The sequence below is a fragment of the Gadus macrocephalus genome, chromosome 5 (genome assembly GCF_031168955.1).
Source record: "Gadus macrocephalus chromosome 5, ASM3116895v1".
NCBI lineage: Eukaryota > Metazoa > Chordata > Actinopteri > Gadiformes > Gadidae > Gadus > Gadus macrocephalus.
In genome coordinates this window covers 658594-673274 of record NC_082386.1, presented here as the reverse complement: position 1 = coordinate 673274, position 14681 = coordinate 658594, and the positions used below count along the sequence as shown (strand labels likewise).

At 39.3% G+C, this 14681-nt stretch overlaps 13 non-coding genes across 13 annotated transcripts; all 13 read right to left on the bottom strand.

The window, feature by feature from the left end:
- Positions 1–402: 402 nt before the first annotated feature.
- On the bottom strand, positions 403–475 carry trnar-acg (transfer RNA arginine (anticodon ACG)). Its single transcript has one exon. It is a non-coding gene; the product is annotated as a tRNA-Arg (tRNA).
- Positions 476–1544: 1069 nt separating this feature from the next.
- On the bottom strand, positions 1545–1617 carry trnar-acg (transfer RNA arginine (anticodon ACG)). The gene has a single exon. It is a non-coding gene; the product is annotated as a tRNA-Arg (tRNA).
- Positions 1618–2115: 498 nt separating this feature from the next.
- On the bottom strand, positions 2116–2188 carry trnar-acg (transfer RNA arginine (anticodon ACG)). The gene has a single exon. It is a non-coding gene; the product is annotated as a tRNA-Arg (tRNA).
- Positions 2189–4457: 2269 nt separating this feature from the next.
- Positions 4458–4530, bottom strand: trnar-acg (transfer RNA arginine (anticodon ACG)). The gene has a single exon. It is a non-coding gene; the product is annotated as a tRNA-Arg (tRNA).
- A 498-nt stretch (positions 4531–5028) lies between these two features.
- Positions 5029–5101, bottom strand: trnar-acg (transfer RNA arginine (anticodon ACG)). Its single transcript has one exon. It is a non-coding gene; the product is annotated as a tRNA-Arg (tRNA).
- A 506-nt stretch (positions 5102–5607) lies between these two features.
- Positions 5608–5680, bottom strand: trnar-acg (transfer RNA arginine (anticodon ACG)). Its single transcript has one exon. It is a non-coding gene; the product is annotated as a tRNA-Arg (tRNA).
- A 936-nt stretch (positions 5681–6616) lies between these two features.
- On the bottom strand, positions 6617–6689 carry trnar-acg (transfer RNA arginine (anticodon ACG)). Its single transcript has one exon. It is a non-coding gene; the product is annotated as a tRNA-Arg (tRNA).
- A 1069-nt stretch (positions 6690–7758) lies between these two features.
- Positions 7759–7831, bottom strand: trnar-acg (transfer RNA arginine (anticodon ACG)). The gene has a single exon. It is a non-coding gene; the product is annotated as a tRNA-Arg (tRNA).
- A 498-nt stretch (positions 7832–8329) lies between these two features.
- Positions 8330–8402, bottom strand: trnar-acg (transfer RNA arginine (anticodon ACG)). Its single transcript has one exon. It is a non-coding gene; the product is annotated as a tRNA-Arg (tRNA).
- A 2269-nt stretch (positions 8403–10671) lies between these two features.
- On the bottom strand, positions 10672–10744 carry trnar-acg (transfer RNA arginine (anticodon ACG)). Its single transcript has one exon. It is a non-coding gene; the product is annotated as a tRNA-Arg (tRNA).
- Positions 10745–11242: 498 nt separating this feature from the next.
- Positions 11243–11315, bottom strand: trnar-acg (transfer RNA arginine (anticodon ACG)). The gene has a single exon. It is a non-coding gene; the product is annotated as a tRNA-Arg (tRNA).
- A 506-nt stretch (positions 11316–11821) lies between these two features.
- trnar-acg (transfer RNA arginine (anticodon ACG)) lies at positions 11822–11894 on the bottom strand. Its single transcript has one exon. It is a non-coding gene; the product is annotated as a tRNA-Arg (tRNA).
- A 1747-nt stretch (positions 11895–13641) lies between these two features.
- On the bottom strand, positions 13642–13714 carry trnar-acg (transfer RNA arginine (anticodon ACG)). The gene has a single exon. It is a non-coding gene; the product is annotated as a tRNA-Arg (tRNA).
- Between the last annotated feature and the right edge of the window lie 967 nt (positions 13715–14681).

The window sequence follows — 14681 nt, the reverse complement described above, 5'->3', positions numbered from 1 at the left end:
CCGTAGTCAGACGCGTTATCCATTGCGCCACTAGCCCACCTGTATAAACATAGACCATCATTAAAATTCGTCCAATAAGAAAGGACGCTTGCTTTAAAATTCTCATTCCAAGCCCATTTTTCTCATTGTGAAAGTCAAATGGCTGACCATAGCTAGGTATGAATATGGCGCATTCAATCTTGTTGGGGAAATGAGCTTTTCTTTTAGAATAAAAGAAAAGCTAATTTCTTTCGTGGCTTTTGTACTTCAGCTCCTTCCACTGAGTATTCTTACTCGGTGAGAACGTATACTCCCGATGGCTCGGACTTAGATTCTTCTCGCTTAGCAGACTTCTAACCCGTCTACAAACGTCATATAAAAGTCTATAACCCAGCATTAGTTTCCAGGCATTTTAAAATCTTTCGAGCTAGCCAGGAGTCGAACCTGGAATCTTCTGATCCGTAGTCAGACGCGTTATCCATTGCGCCACTAGCCCACCTGTATAAACACAGACCATCATTAAAATTCGTCCAATAAGAAAGGACGCTTGCTTTAAAATTCTCATTCCAAGCCCATTTTTCTCATTGTGAAAGTCAAATGGCTGACCATAGCTAGGTATGAATATGGCGCATTCAATCTTGTTGGGGAAATGAGCTTTTCTTTTAGAATAAAAGAAAAGGTAATTTTTTTCGTGGCTTTTGTACTTCAGCTCCTTCCACTGAGTATTCTTACTCGGTGAGAACGAATACTCCCGATGGCTCGGACTTAGATTCTTCTCGCTTAGCAGACTTCTAACCCGTCTACAAACGTCATATAAAAGTCTAAAGCAAATGAAAAAGTGAAATAGAATGATATCACCCCATAAAATTACTTGTTCCTACCTCTATTGTTCATTGTGAAACTCAAATGTCTACCCTGAGAGCAATTTGGTGTGGTGCATGTTATTCTTTGGAATAATAACCCAGCATTAGTTTCCAGGCATTTTAAAATCTTTCGAGCTAGCCAGGAGTCGAACCTCGAATCTTCTGATCCGTAGTCAGACGCGTTATCCATTGCGCCACTAACCCACCTGTATAAACACAGACCATCATTAAAATTCGTCCAATAAGAAAGGACGCTTGCTTTAAAATTCTCATTCCAAGCCCATTTTTCTCATTGTGAAAGTCAAATGGCTGACCATAGCTAGGTATGAATATGGCGCATTCAATCTTGTTGGGGAAATGAGCTTTTCTTTTAGAATAAAAGAAAAGCTAATTTTTTTCGTGGCTTTTGTACTTCAGCTCCTTCCACTGAGTATTCTTACTCGGTGAGAACGAATACTCCCGATGGCTCGGACTTAGATTCTTCTCGCTTAGCAGACTTCTAACCCGTCTACAAACGTCATATAAAAGTCTAAAGCAAATGAAAAAGTGAAATAGAATGATATCACCCCATAAAATTACTGGTTCCTACCTCTATTGTTCATTGTGAAACTCAAATGTCTACCCTGAGAGCAATTTGGTGTGGTGCATGTTATTCTTTGGAATAATAACCCAGCATTAGTTTCCAGGCATTTTAAAATCTTTCGAGCTAGCCAGGAGTCGAACCTGGAATCTTCTGATCCGTAGTCAGACGCGTTATCCATTGCGCCACTAGCCCACCTGTATAAACATAGACCATCATTAAAATTCGTCCAATAAGAAAGGACGCTTGCTTTAAAATTCTCATTCCAAGCCCATTTTTCTCATTGTGAAAGTCAAATGGCTGACCATAGCTAGGTATGAATATGGCGCATTCAATCTTGTTGGGGAAATGAGCTTTTCTTTTAGAATAAAAGAAAAGCTAATTTCTTTCGTGGCTTTTGTACTTCAGCTCCTTCCACTGAGTATTCTTACTCGGTGAGAACGTATACTCCCGATGGCTCGGACTTAGATTCTTCTCGCTTAGCAGACTTCTAACCCGTCTACAAACGTCATATAAAAGTCTAAAGCAAATGAAAAAGTGAAATAGAATGATATCACCCCATAAAATTACTTGTTCCTACCTCTATTGTTCATTGTGAAACTCAAATGTCTACCCTGAGAGCAATTTGGTGTGGTGCATGTTATTCTATGGAATAATAACCCAGCATTAGTTTCCAGGCATTTTAAAATCTTTCGAGCTAGCCAGGAGTCGAACCTGGAATCTTCTGATCCGTAGTCAGACGCGTTATCCATTGCGCCACTAGCCCACCTGTATAAACACAGACCATCATTATAATTCGTCCAATAAGAAAGGACGCTTGCTTTAAAATTCTCATTCCAAGCCCATTTTTCTCATTGTGAAAGTCAAATGGCTGACCATAGCTAGGTATGAATATGGCGCATTTAATCTTGTTGGGGAAATGAGCTTTTCTTTTAGAATAAAAGAAAAGCTAATTTTTTTCGTGGCTTTTGTACTTCAGCTCCTTCCACTGAGTATTCTTACTCGGTGAGAACGAATACTCCCGATGGCTCGGACTTAGATTCTTCTCGCTTAGCAGACTTCTAACCCGTCTACAAACATCATATAAAAGTCTAAAGCAAATGAAAAAGTGAAATAGAATGATATCACCCCATAAAATTACTTGTTCCTACCTCTATAGTTCATTGTGAAACTCAAATGTCTACCCTGAGAGCAATTTGGTGTGGTGCATGTTATTCTTTGGTATAATAACCCAGCATTAGTTTCCAGGCATTTTAAAATCATTCCAGCTAGCCAGGAGTCGAACCTGGAATCTTCTGATCCGTAGTCAGACGCGTTTTCCATTGCGCCACTGACCCACCTGTTTAAACACAGACCATCATTAAAATTTGTCCAATAAGAAAGGACGCAAGATTGAATGCGCCATATTCTTGCTTTAAAATTCTCATTCCAAGCCCATTTTTCTCATTGTGAAAGTCAAATGGCTGACCATATCTAGGTATGAATATGGCGCATTCAATCTTGTTGGGGAAATGAGCTTTTCTTTTAGAATAAAAGAATAGCTAATTTCTTTCGTGTTTTTTGTGGCTTCTGCACTTCAGCTCCTTCCACTGAGTATTCGTACTCGGTGGGACAGAATACTCCCGATGGCTCGGACTTAGATACTTCTCGCTTAGCAGACTTCTAACACGTCTAAAACGTTATATGAAAGTCTAAAGCAAAGGAAAAAGTGAAATAGAATGATATCACCCCATTAAATTCCTTGTTCCTACCTCTATTGTTCATTCTGAAACTCAAATGTCTACCCTGAGAGCAATTTGGTGTGGTGCATGTTATTCTTTGGAATAATAACCCAGCATTAGTTTCCAGGCATTTTAAAATCTATCGAGCTAGCCAGGAGTCGAACCTGGAATCTTCTGATCCGTAGTCAGACGCGTTATCAATTGCGCCACTAGCCCACCTGTATAAACACAGACCATCATTAAAATTCGTCCAATAAGAAAGGACGCTTGCTTTAAAATTCTCATTCCAAGCCCATTTTTCTCATTGTGAAAGTCAAATGGCTGACCATAGCTAGGTATGAATATGGCGCATTCAATCTTGTTGGGGAAATGAGCTTTTCTTTTAGAATAAAAGAAAAGCTAATTTTTTTCGTGGCTTTTGTACTTCAGCTCCTTCCACTGAGTATTCTTACTCGGTGAGAACAAATACTCCCGATGGCTCGGACTTAGATTCTTCTCGCTTAGTAGACTTCTAACCCGTCTACAAACGCCATATAAAAGTCTAAAGCAAATGAAAAAGTGAAATAGAATGACATCACCCCATAAAATTACTTGTTCCTACCTCTATTGTTCATTGTGAAACTCAAATGTGTACCCTGAGCGCAATTTGGTGTGGTGCATGGTATTCTTTGGAATAATAACCCAGCATTAGTTTCCAGGCATTTTAAAATCTTTCGAGCTAGCCAGGAGTCGAACCTGGAATCCTCTGATCCGTAGTCAGAAGCGTTTTCCATTGCTCCACTATCCCACCAGTTTAAACACAGACCATCATTAAAATTTGTCCAATAAGAAAGGACGCAAGATTGAATGCGCCATATTCTTGCTTTAAAATTCTCATTCCAAGCCCATTTTTCTCATTGTGAAAGTCAAATGGCTGACCATATCTAGGTATGAATATGGCGCATTCAATCTTGTTGGGGAAATTAGCTTTTCTTTTAGAATAAAAGAATAGCTAATTTCTTTCGTGTTTTTTGTGGCTTCTGCACTTCAGCTCCTTCCACTGAGTATTCGTACTCGGTGGGACAGAATACTCCGGATGGCTCGGACTTAGATACTTCTCGCTTAGCAGACTTCTAACACGTCTAAAACGTTATATGAAAGTCTAAAGCAAAGGAAAAAGTGAAATAGAATGATATCACCCCATTAAATTCCTTGTTCCTACCTCTATTGTTCATTGTGAAACTCAAATGTCTACCCTGAGAGCAATTTGGTGTGGTGCATGTTATTCTTTGGAATAATCACCCAGCATTAGTTTCCAGGCATTTTAAAATCTATCGAGCTAGCCAGGAGTCGAACCTGGAATCTTCTGATCCGTAGTCAGACGCGTTATCCATTGCGCCACTAGCCCACCTGTATAAACACAGACCATCATTAAAATTCGTCCAATAAGAAAGGACGCTTGCTTTAAAATTCTCATTCCAAGCCCATTTTTCTCATTGTGAAAGTCAAATGGCTGACCATAGCTAGGTATGAATATGGCGCATTCAATCTTGTTGGGGAAATGAGCTTTTCTTTTAGAATAAAAGAAAAGCTAATTTTTTTCGTGGCTTTTGTACTTCAGCTCCTTCCACTGAGTATTCTTACTCGGTGAGAACGAATACTCCCGATGGCTCGGACTTAGATTCTTCTCGCTTTGCAGACTTCTAACCCGTCTACAAACGTCATATAAAAGTCTAAAGCAAATGAAAAAGTGAAATAGAATGATATCACCCCATAAAATTACTTGTTCCTACCTCTATTGTTCATTGTGAAACTCAAATGTCTACCCTGAGAGCAATTTGGTGTGGTGCATGTTATTCTTTGGAATAATAACCCAGCATTAGTTTCCAGGCATTTTAAAATCTTACGAGCTAGCCAGGAGTCGAACCTGGAATCTTCTGATCCGTAGTCAGACGCGTTATCCATTGCGCCACTAGCCCACCTGTATAAACACAGACCATCATTAAAATTCGTCCAATAAGAAAGGACGCTTGCTTTAAAATTCTCATTCCAAGCCCATTTTTCTCATTGTGAAAGTCAAATGGCTGACCATAGCTAGGTATGAATATGGCGCATTCAATCTTGTTGGGGAAATGAGCTTTTCTTTTAGAATAAAACAATAGCTAATTTCTTTCGTGTTTTTTGTGGCTTCTGCACTTCAGCTCCTTCCACTGAGTATTCTTACTCGGTGGGACAGATTACTCCCGATGGCTCGGACTTAGATACTTCTCGCTTAGCAGACTTCTAACACGTCTAAAACGTTATATGAAAGTCTAAAGCAAAGGAAAAAGTGAAATAGAATGATATCACCCCATTAAATTCCTTGTTCCTACCTCTATTGTTCATTGTGAAACTCAAATGTCTACCCTGAGAGCAATTTGGTGTGGTGCATGTTATTCTTTGGAATAATAACCCAGCATTAGTTTCCAGGCATTTTAAAATCTTTCGAGCTAGCCAGGAGTCGAACCTGGAATCTTCTGATCCGTAGTCAGACGCGTTATCCATTGCGCCACTAGCCCACCTGTATAAACACAGACCATCATTAAAATTCGTCCAATAAGAAAGGACGCTTGCTTTAAAATTCTCATTCCAAGCCCATTTTTCTCATTGTGAAAGTCAAATGGCTGACCATAGCTAGGTATGAATATGGCGCATTCAATCTTGTTGGGGAAATGAGCTTTTCTTTTAGAATAAAAGAAAAGCTAATTTTTTTCGTGGCTTTTGTACTTCAGCTCCTTCCACTGAGTATTCTTACTCGGTGAGAACGAATACTCCCGATGGCTCGGACTTAGATTCTTCTCGCTTAGCAGACTTCTAACCCGTCTACAAACATCATATAAAAGTCTAAAGCAAATGAAAAAGTGAAATAGAATGATATCACCCCATAAAATTACTTGTTCCTACCTCTATTGTTCATTGTGAAACTCAAATGTCTACCCTGAGAGCAATTTGGTGTGGTGCATGTTATTCTTTGGTATAATAACCCAGCATTAGTTTCCAGGCATTTTAAAATCTTTCGAGCTAGCCAGGAGTCGAACCTGGAATCTTCGGATCCGTAGTCAGACGCGTTATCCATTGCGCCACTAGCCCACCTGTATAAACATAGACCATCATTAAAATTCGTCCAATAAGAAAGGACGCTTGCTTTAAAATTCTCATTCCAAGCCCATTTTTCTCATTGTGAAAGTCAAATGGCTGACCATAGCTAGGTATGAATATGGCGCATTCAATCTTGTTGGGGAAATGAGCTTTTCTTTTAGAATAAAAGAAAAGCTAATTTCTTTCGTGGCTTTTGTACTTCAGCTCCTTCCACTGAGTATTCTTACTCGGTGAGAACGTATACTCCCGATGGCTCGGACTTAGATTCTTCTCGCTTAGCAGACTTCTAACCCGTCTACAAACGTCATATAAAAGTCTATAACCCAGCATTAGTTTCCAGGCATTTTAAAATCTTTCGAGCTAGCCAGGAGTCGAACCTGGAATCTTCTGATCCGTAGTCAGACGCGTTATCCATTGCGCCACTAGCCCACCTGTATAAACACAGACCATCATTAAAATTCGTCCAATAAGAAAGGACGCTTGCTTTAAAATTCTCATTCCAAGCCCATTTTTCTCATTGTGAAAGTCAAATGGCTGACCATAGCTAGGTATGAATATGGCGCATTCAATCTTGTTGGGGAAATGAGCTTTTCTTTTAGAATAAAAGAAAAGGTAATTTTTTTCGTGGCTTTTGTACTTCAGCTCCTTCCACTGAGTATTCTTACTCGGTGAGAACGAATACTCCCGATGGCTCGGACTTAGATTCTTCTCGCTTAGCAGACTTCTAACCCGTCTACAAACGTCATATAAAAGTCTAAAGCAAATGAAAAAGTGAAATAGAATGATATCACCCCATAAAATTACTTGTTCCTACCTCTATTGTTCATTGTGAAACTCAAATGTCTACCCTGAGAGCAATTTGGTGTGGTGCATGTTATTCTTTGGAATAATAACCCAGCATTAGTTTCCAGGCATTTTAAAATCTTTCGAGCTAGCCAGGAGTCGAACCTCGAATCTTCTGATCCGTAGTCAGACGCGTTATCCATTGCGCCACTAACCCACCTGTATAAACACAGACCATCATTAAAATTCGTCCAATAAGAAAGGACGCTTGCTTTAAAATTCTCATTCCAAGCCCATTTTTCTCATTGTGAAAGTCAAATGGCTGACCATAGCTAGGTATGAATATGGCGCATTCAATCTTGTTGGGGAAATGAGCTTTTCTTTTAGAATAAAAGAAAAGCTAATTTTTTTCGTGGCTTTTGTACTTCAGCTCCTTCCACTGAGTATTCTTACTCGGTGAGAACGAATACTCCCGATGGCTCGGACTTAGATTCTTCTCGCTTAGCAGACTTCTAACCCGTCTACAAACGTCATATAAAAGTCTAAAGCAAATGAAAAAGTGAAATAGAATGATATCACCCCATAAAATTACTGGTTCCTACCTCTATTGTTCATTGTGAAACTCAAATGTCTACCCTGAGAGCAATTTGGTGTGGTGCATGTTATTCTTTGGAATAATAACCCAGCATTAGTTTCCAGGCATTTTAAAATCTTTCGAGCTAGCCAGGAGTCGAACCTGGAATCTTCTGATCCGTAGTCAGACGCGTTATCCATTGCGCCACTAGCCCACCTGTATAAACATAGACCATCATTAAAATTCGTCCAATAAGAAAGGACGCTTGCTTTAAAATTCTCATTCCAAGCCCATTTTTCTCATTGTGAAAGTCAAATGGCTGACCATAGCTAGGTATGAATATGGCGCATTCAATCTTGTTGGGGAAATGAGCTTTTCTTTTAGAATAAAAGAAAAGCTAATTTCTTTCGTGGCTTTTGTACTTCAGCTCCTTCCACTGAGTATTCTTACTCGGTGAGAACGTATACTCCCGATGGCTCGGACTTAGATTCTTCTCGCTTAGCAGACTTCTAACCCGTCTACAAACGTCATATAAAAGTCTAAAGCAAATGAAAAAGTGAAATAGAATGATATCACCCCATAAAATTACTTGTTCCTACCTCTATTGTTCATTGTGAAACTCAAATGTCTACCCTGAGAGCAATTTGGTGTGGTGCATGTTATTCTATGGAATAATAACCCAGCATTAGTTTCCAGGCATTTTAAAATCTTTCGAGCTAGCCAGGAGTCGAACCTGGAATCTTCTGATCCGTAGTCAGACGCGTTATCCATTGCGCCACTAGCCCACCTGTATAAACACAGACCATCATTATAATTCGTCCAATAAGAAAGGACGCTTGCTTTAAAATTCTCATTCCAAGCCCATTTTTCTCATTGTGAAAGTCAAATGGCTGACCATAGCTAGGTATGAATATGGCGCATTTAATCTTGTTGGGGAAATGAGCTTTTCTTTTAGAATAAAAGAAAAGCTAATTTTTTTCGTGGCTTTTGTACTTCAGCTCCTTCCACTGAGTATTCTTACTCGGTGAGAACGAATACTCCCGATGGCTCGGACTTAGATTCTTCTCGCTTAGCAGACTTCTAACCCGTCTACAAACATCATATAAAAGTCTAAAGCAAATGAAAAAGTGAAATAGAATGATATCACCCCATAAAATTACTTGTTCCTACCTCTATAGTTCATTGTGAAACTCAAATGTCTACCCTGAGAGCAATTTGGTGTGGTGCATGTTATTCTTTGGTATAATAACCCAGCATTAGTTTCCAGGCATTTTAAAATCATTCCAGCTAGCCAGGAGTCGAACCTGGAATCTTCTGATCCGTAGTCAGACGCGTTTTCCATTGCGCCACTGACCCACCTGTTTAAACACAGACCATCATTAAAATTTGTCCAATAAGAAAGGACGCAAGATTGAATGCGCCATATTCTTGCTTTAAAATTCTCATTCCAAGCCCATTTTTCTCATTGTGAAAGTCAAATGGCTGACCATATCTAGGTATGAATATGGCGCATTCAATCTTGTTGGGGAAATGAGCTTTTCTTTTAGAATAAAAGAATAGCTAATTTCTTTCGTGTTTTTTGTGGCTTCTGCACTTCAGCTCCTTCCACTGAGTATTCGTACTCGGTGGGACAGAATACTCCCGATGGCTCGGACTTAGATACTTCTCGCTTAGCAGACTTCTAACACGTCTAAAACGTTATATGAAAGTCTAAAGCAAAGGAAAAAGTGAAATAGAATGATATCACCCCATTAAATTCCTTGTTCCTACCTCTATTGTTCATTCTGAAACTCAAATGTCTACCCTGAGAGCAATTTGGTGTGGTGCATGTTATTCTTTGGAATAATAACCCAGCATTAGTTTCCAGGCATTTTAAAATCTATCGAGCTAGCCAGGAGTCGAACCTGGAATCTTCTGATCCGTAGTCAGACGCGTTATCAATTGCGCCACTAGCCCACCTGTATAAACACAGACCATCATTAAAATTCGTCCAATAAGAAAGGACGCTTGCTTTAAAATTCTCATTCCAAGCCCATTTTTCTCATTGTGAAAGTCAAATGGCTGACCATAGCTAGGTATGAATATGGCGCATTCAATCTGGTTGGGGAAATGAGCTTTTCTTTTAGAATAAAAGAAAAGCTAATTTTTTTCGTGGCTTTTGTACTTCAGCTCCTTCCACTGAGTATTCTTACTCGGTGAGAACAAATACTCCCGATGGCTCGGACTTAGATTCTTCTCGCTTAGTAGACTTCTAACCCGTCTACAAACGCCATATAAAAGTCTAAAGCAAATGAAAAAGTGAAATAGAATGACATCACCCCATAAAATTACTTGTTCCTACCTCTATTGTTCATTGTGAAACTCAAATGTGTACCCTGAGCGCAATTTGGTGTGGTGCATGGTATTCTTTGGAATAATAACCCAGCATTAGTTTCCAGGCATTTTAAAATCTTTCGAGCTAGCCAGGAGTCGAACCTGGAATCCTCTGATCCGTAGTCAGAAGCGTTTTCCATTGCTCCACTATCCCACCAGTTTAAACACAGACCATCATTAAAATTTGTCCAATAAGAAAGGACGCAAGATTGAATGCGCCATATTCTTGCTTTAAAATTCTCATTCCAAGCCCATTTTTCTCATTGTGAAAGTCAAATGGCTGACCATATCTAGGTATGAATATGGCGCATTCAATCTTGTTGGGGAAATTAGCTTTTCTTTTAGAATAAAAGAATAGCTAATTTCTTTCGTGTTTTTTGTGGCTTCTGCACTTCAGCTCCTTCCACTGAGTATTCGTACTCGGTGGGACAGAATACTCCGGATGGCTCGGACTTAGATACTTCTCGCTTAGCAGACTTCTAACACGTCTAAAACGTTATATGAAAGTCTAAAGCAAAGGAAAAAGTGAAATAGAATGATATCACCCCATTAAATTCCTTGTTCCTACCTCTATTGTTCATTGTGAAACTCAAATGTCTACCCTGAGAGCAATTTGGTGTGGTGCATGTTATTCTTTGGAATAATCACCCAGCATTAGTTTCCAGGCATTTTAAAATCTATCGAGCTAGCCAGGAGTCGAACCTGGAATCTTCTGATCCGTAGTCAGACGCGTTATCCATTGCGCCACTAGCCCACCTGTATAAACACAGACCATCATTAAAATTCGTCCAATAAGAAAGGACGCTTGCTTTAAAATTCTCATTCCAAGCCCATTTTTCTCATTGTGAAAGTCAAATGGCTGACCATAGCTAGGTATGAATATGGCGCATTCAATCTTGTTGGGGAAATGAGCTTTTCTTTTAGAATAAAAGAAAAGCTAATTTTTTTCGTGGCTTTTGTACTTCAGCTCCTTCCACTGAGTATTCTTACTCGGTGAGAACGAATACTCCCGATGGCTCGGACTTAGATTCTTCTCGCTTTGCAGACTTCTAACCCGTCTACAAACGTCATATAAAAGTCTAAAGCAAATGAAAAAGTGAAATAGAATGATATCACCCCATAAAATTACTTGTTCCTACCTCTATTGTTCATTGTGAAACTCAAATGTCTACCCTGAGAGCAATTTGGTGTGGTGCATGTTATTCTTTGGAATAATAACCCAGCATTAGTTTCCAGGCATTTTAAAATCTTACGAGCTAGCCAGGAGTCGAACCTGGAATCTTCTGATCCGTAGTCAGACGCGTTATCCATTGCGCCACTAGCCCACCTGTATAAACACAGACCATCATTAAAATTCGTCCAATAAGAAAGGACGCTTGCTTTAAAATTCTCATTCCAAGCCCATTTTTCTCATTGTGAAAGTCAAATGGCTGACCATAGCTAGGTATGAATATGGCGCATTCAATCTTGTTGGGGAAATGAGCTTTTCTTTTAGAATAAAAGAATAGCTAATTTCTTTCGTGTTTTTTGTGGCTTCTGCACTTCAGCTCCTTCCACTGAGTATTCTTACTCGGTGGGACAGATTACTCCCGATGGCTCGGACTTAGATACTTCTCGCTTAGCAGACTTCTAACACGTCTAAAACGTTATATGAAAGTCTAAAGCAAAGGAAAAAGTGAAATAGAATGATATCACCCCATTAAATTCCTTGTTCCTACCTCTATTGTTCATTGTGAAACTCAAATGTCTACCCTGAGAGCAATTTGGTGTGGTGCATGTTATTCTTTGGAATAATAACCCAGCATTAGTTTCCAGGCATTTTAAAATCTTTCGAGCTAGCCAGGAGTCGAACCTGGAATCTTCTGATCCGTAGTCAGACGCGTTATCCATTGCGCCACTAGCCCACCTGTATAAACACAGACCATCATTAAAATTCGTCCAATAAGAAAGGACGCTTGCTTTAAAATTCTCATTCCAAGCCCATTTTTCTCATTGTGAAAGTCAAATGGCTGACCATAGCTAGGTATGAATATGGCGCATTCAATCTTGTTGGGGAAATGAGCTTTTCTTTTAGAATAAAAGAAAAGCTAATTTTTTTCGTGGCTTTTGTACTTCAGCTCCTTCCACTGAGTATTCTTACTCGGTGAGAACGAATACTCCCGATGGCTCGGACTTAGATTCAACTCGCTTAGCAGACTTCTAACCCGTCTACAAACGTCATATAAAAGTCTAAAGCAAAGGAAAAAGTGAAATAGAATGATATCACCCCATATAATTACTTTTTCCTACCTCTATTGTTCTTTGTGAAACTCAAATGTCTACCCTGAGAGCAATTTGGTGTGGTGCATGTTATTCTTTGGAATATTAACCCAGCATTAGTTTCCAGGCATTTTAAAATCTTTCGAGCTAGCCAGGAGTCGAACCTCGAATCTTCTGATCCGTAGTCAGACGCGTTATCCATTGCGCCACTAACCCACCTGTATAAACACAGACCATCATTAAAATTCGTCCAATAAGAAAGGACGCTTGCTTTAAAATTCTCATTCCAAGCCCATTTTTCTCATTGTGAAAGTCAAATGGCTGACCATAGCTAGGTATGAATATGGCGCATTCAATCTTGTTGGGGAAATGAGCTTTTCTTTTAGAATAAAAGAAAAGCTAATTTTTTTCGTGGCTTTTGTACTTCAGCTCCTTCCACTGAGTATTCTTACTCGGTGAGAACGAATACTCCCGATGGCTCGGACTTAGATTCTTCTCGCTTAGCAGACTTCTAACCCATCTACAAACGTCATATAAAAGTCTAAAGCAAATGAAAAAGTGAAATAGAATGATATCACCCCATTCAATTACTTGTTCCTACCTCTATTGTTCATTGTGAAACTCAAATGTCTACCCTGAGAGCAATTTGGTGTGGTGCATGTTATTCTTTGGAATAATAACCCAGCATTAGTTTCCAGGCATTTTTCAATCTTTCGAGCTAGCCAGGAGTCGAACCTGGAATCTTCTGATCCGTAGTCAGACTCGTTAACCATTGCGCCACTAGCCCACCTGTGTAAACACATACCATCATTAAAATTCATCCAATATGAAAGGACGCAAGATTGAATGCGCCATATTCTTGCTTTAAAATTCTCATTCCAATCCAACCTGTATAAACACAGACCATCATTAAAATTCGTCCAATAAGAAAGGACGCTTGCTTTAAAATTCTCATTCCAAGCCCATTTTTCTCATTGTGAAAGTCAAATGGCTGACCATAGCTAGGTATGAATATGGCGCATTCAATCTTGTTGGGGAAATGAGCTTTTCTTTTAGAATAAAAGAATAGCTAATTTCTTTCGTGTTTTTTGTGGCTTCTGCACTTCAGCTCCTTCCACTGAGTATTCGTACTCGGTGGGACAGATTACTCCCGATGGCTCGGACTTAGATACTTCTCGCTTAGCAGACTTCTAACATGTCTAAAACGTTATATGAAAGTCTAAAGCAAAGGAAAAAGTGAAATAGAATGATATCACCCCATTAAATTCCTTGTTACTACCTCTATTGTTCATTGTGAAACTCAAATGTCTACCCTGAGAGCAATTTGGTGTGGTGCATGTTATTCTTTGGAATAATAACCCAGCATTAGTTTCCAGGCATTTTAAAATCTTACGAGCTAGCCAGGAGTCGAACCTGGAATCTTCTGATCCGTAGTCAGACGCGTTATCCATTGCGCCACTAGCCCACCTGTATAAACACAGACCATCATTAAAATTCGTCCAATAAGAAAGGACGCTTGCTTTAAAATTCTCATTCCAAGCCCATTTTTCTCATTGTGAAAGTCAAATGGCTGACCATAGCTAGGTATGAATATGGCGCATTCAATCTTGTTGGGGAAATGAGCTTTTCTTTTAGAATAAAAGAAAAGCTAATTTTTTTCGTGGCTTTTGTACTTCAGCTCCTTCCACTGAGTATTCTTACTCGGTGAGAACGAATACTCCCGATGGCTCGGACTTAGATTCTTCTCGCTTAGCAGACTTCTAACCCGTCTACAAACGTCATATAAAAGTCTAAAGCAAATGAAAAAGTGAAATAGAATGATATCACCCCATAAAATTACTGGTTCCTACCTCTATTGTTCATTGTGAAACTCAAATGTCTACCCTGAGAGCAATTTGGTGTGGTGCATGTTATTCTTTGGAATAATAACCCAGCATTAGTTTCCAGGCATCTTAAAATCTTTCGAGCTAGCCAGGAGTCGAACTTGGAAACTTCTGATCCGTAGTCAGACACGTAATCCATTGCGCCACAAGCCCACCTGTTTAAACACAGACCATCATTAAAATTCTTCCAATAAGAAAGGACGCTTGCTTTAAAATTCTCATTCCAAGCCCATTTTTCTCATTGTGAAAGTCAAATGGCTGACCATAGCTAGGAATGAAAATGGCGCATTCAATCTTGTTGGGGAAATGAGCTTTTCTTTTAGAATAAAAGAAAAGCTAATTTTTTTCGTGGCTTTTGTACTTCAGCTCCTTCCACTGAGTATTCTTACTCGGTGAGAACGAATACTCCCGATGGCTCGGACTTAGATTCTTCTCGCTTTGCAGACTTCTAACCCGTCTACAAACGTCATATAAAAGTCTAAAGCAAATGAAAAAGTGAAATAGAATGATATCACCCCATAAAATTACTTGTTCCTACCTCTATTGTTC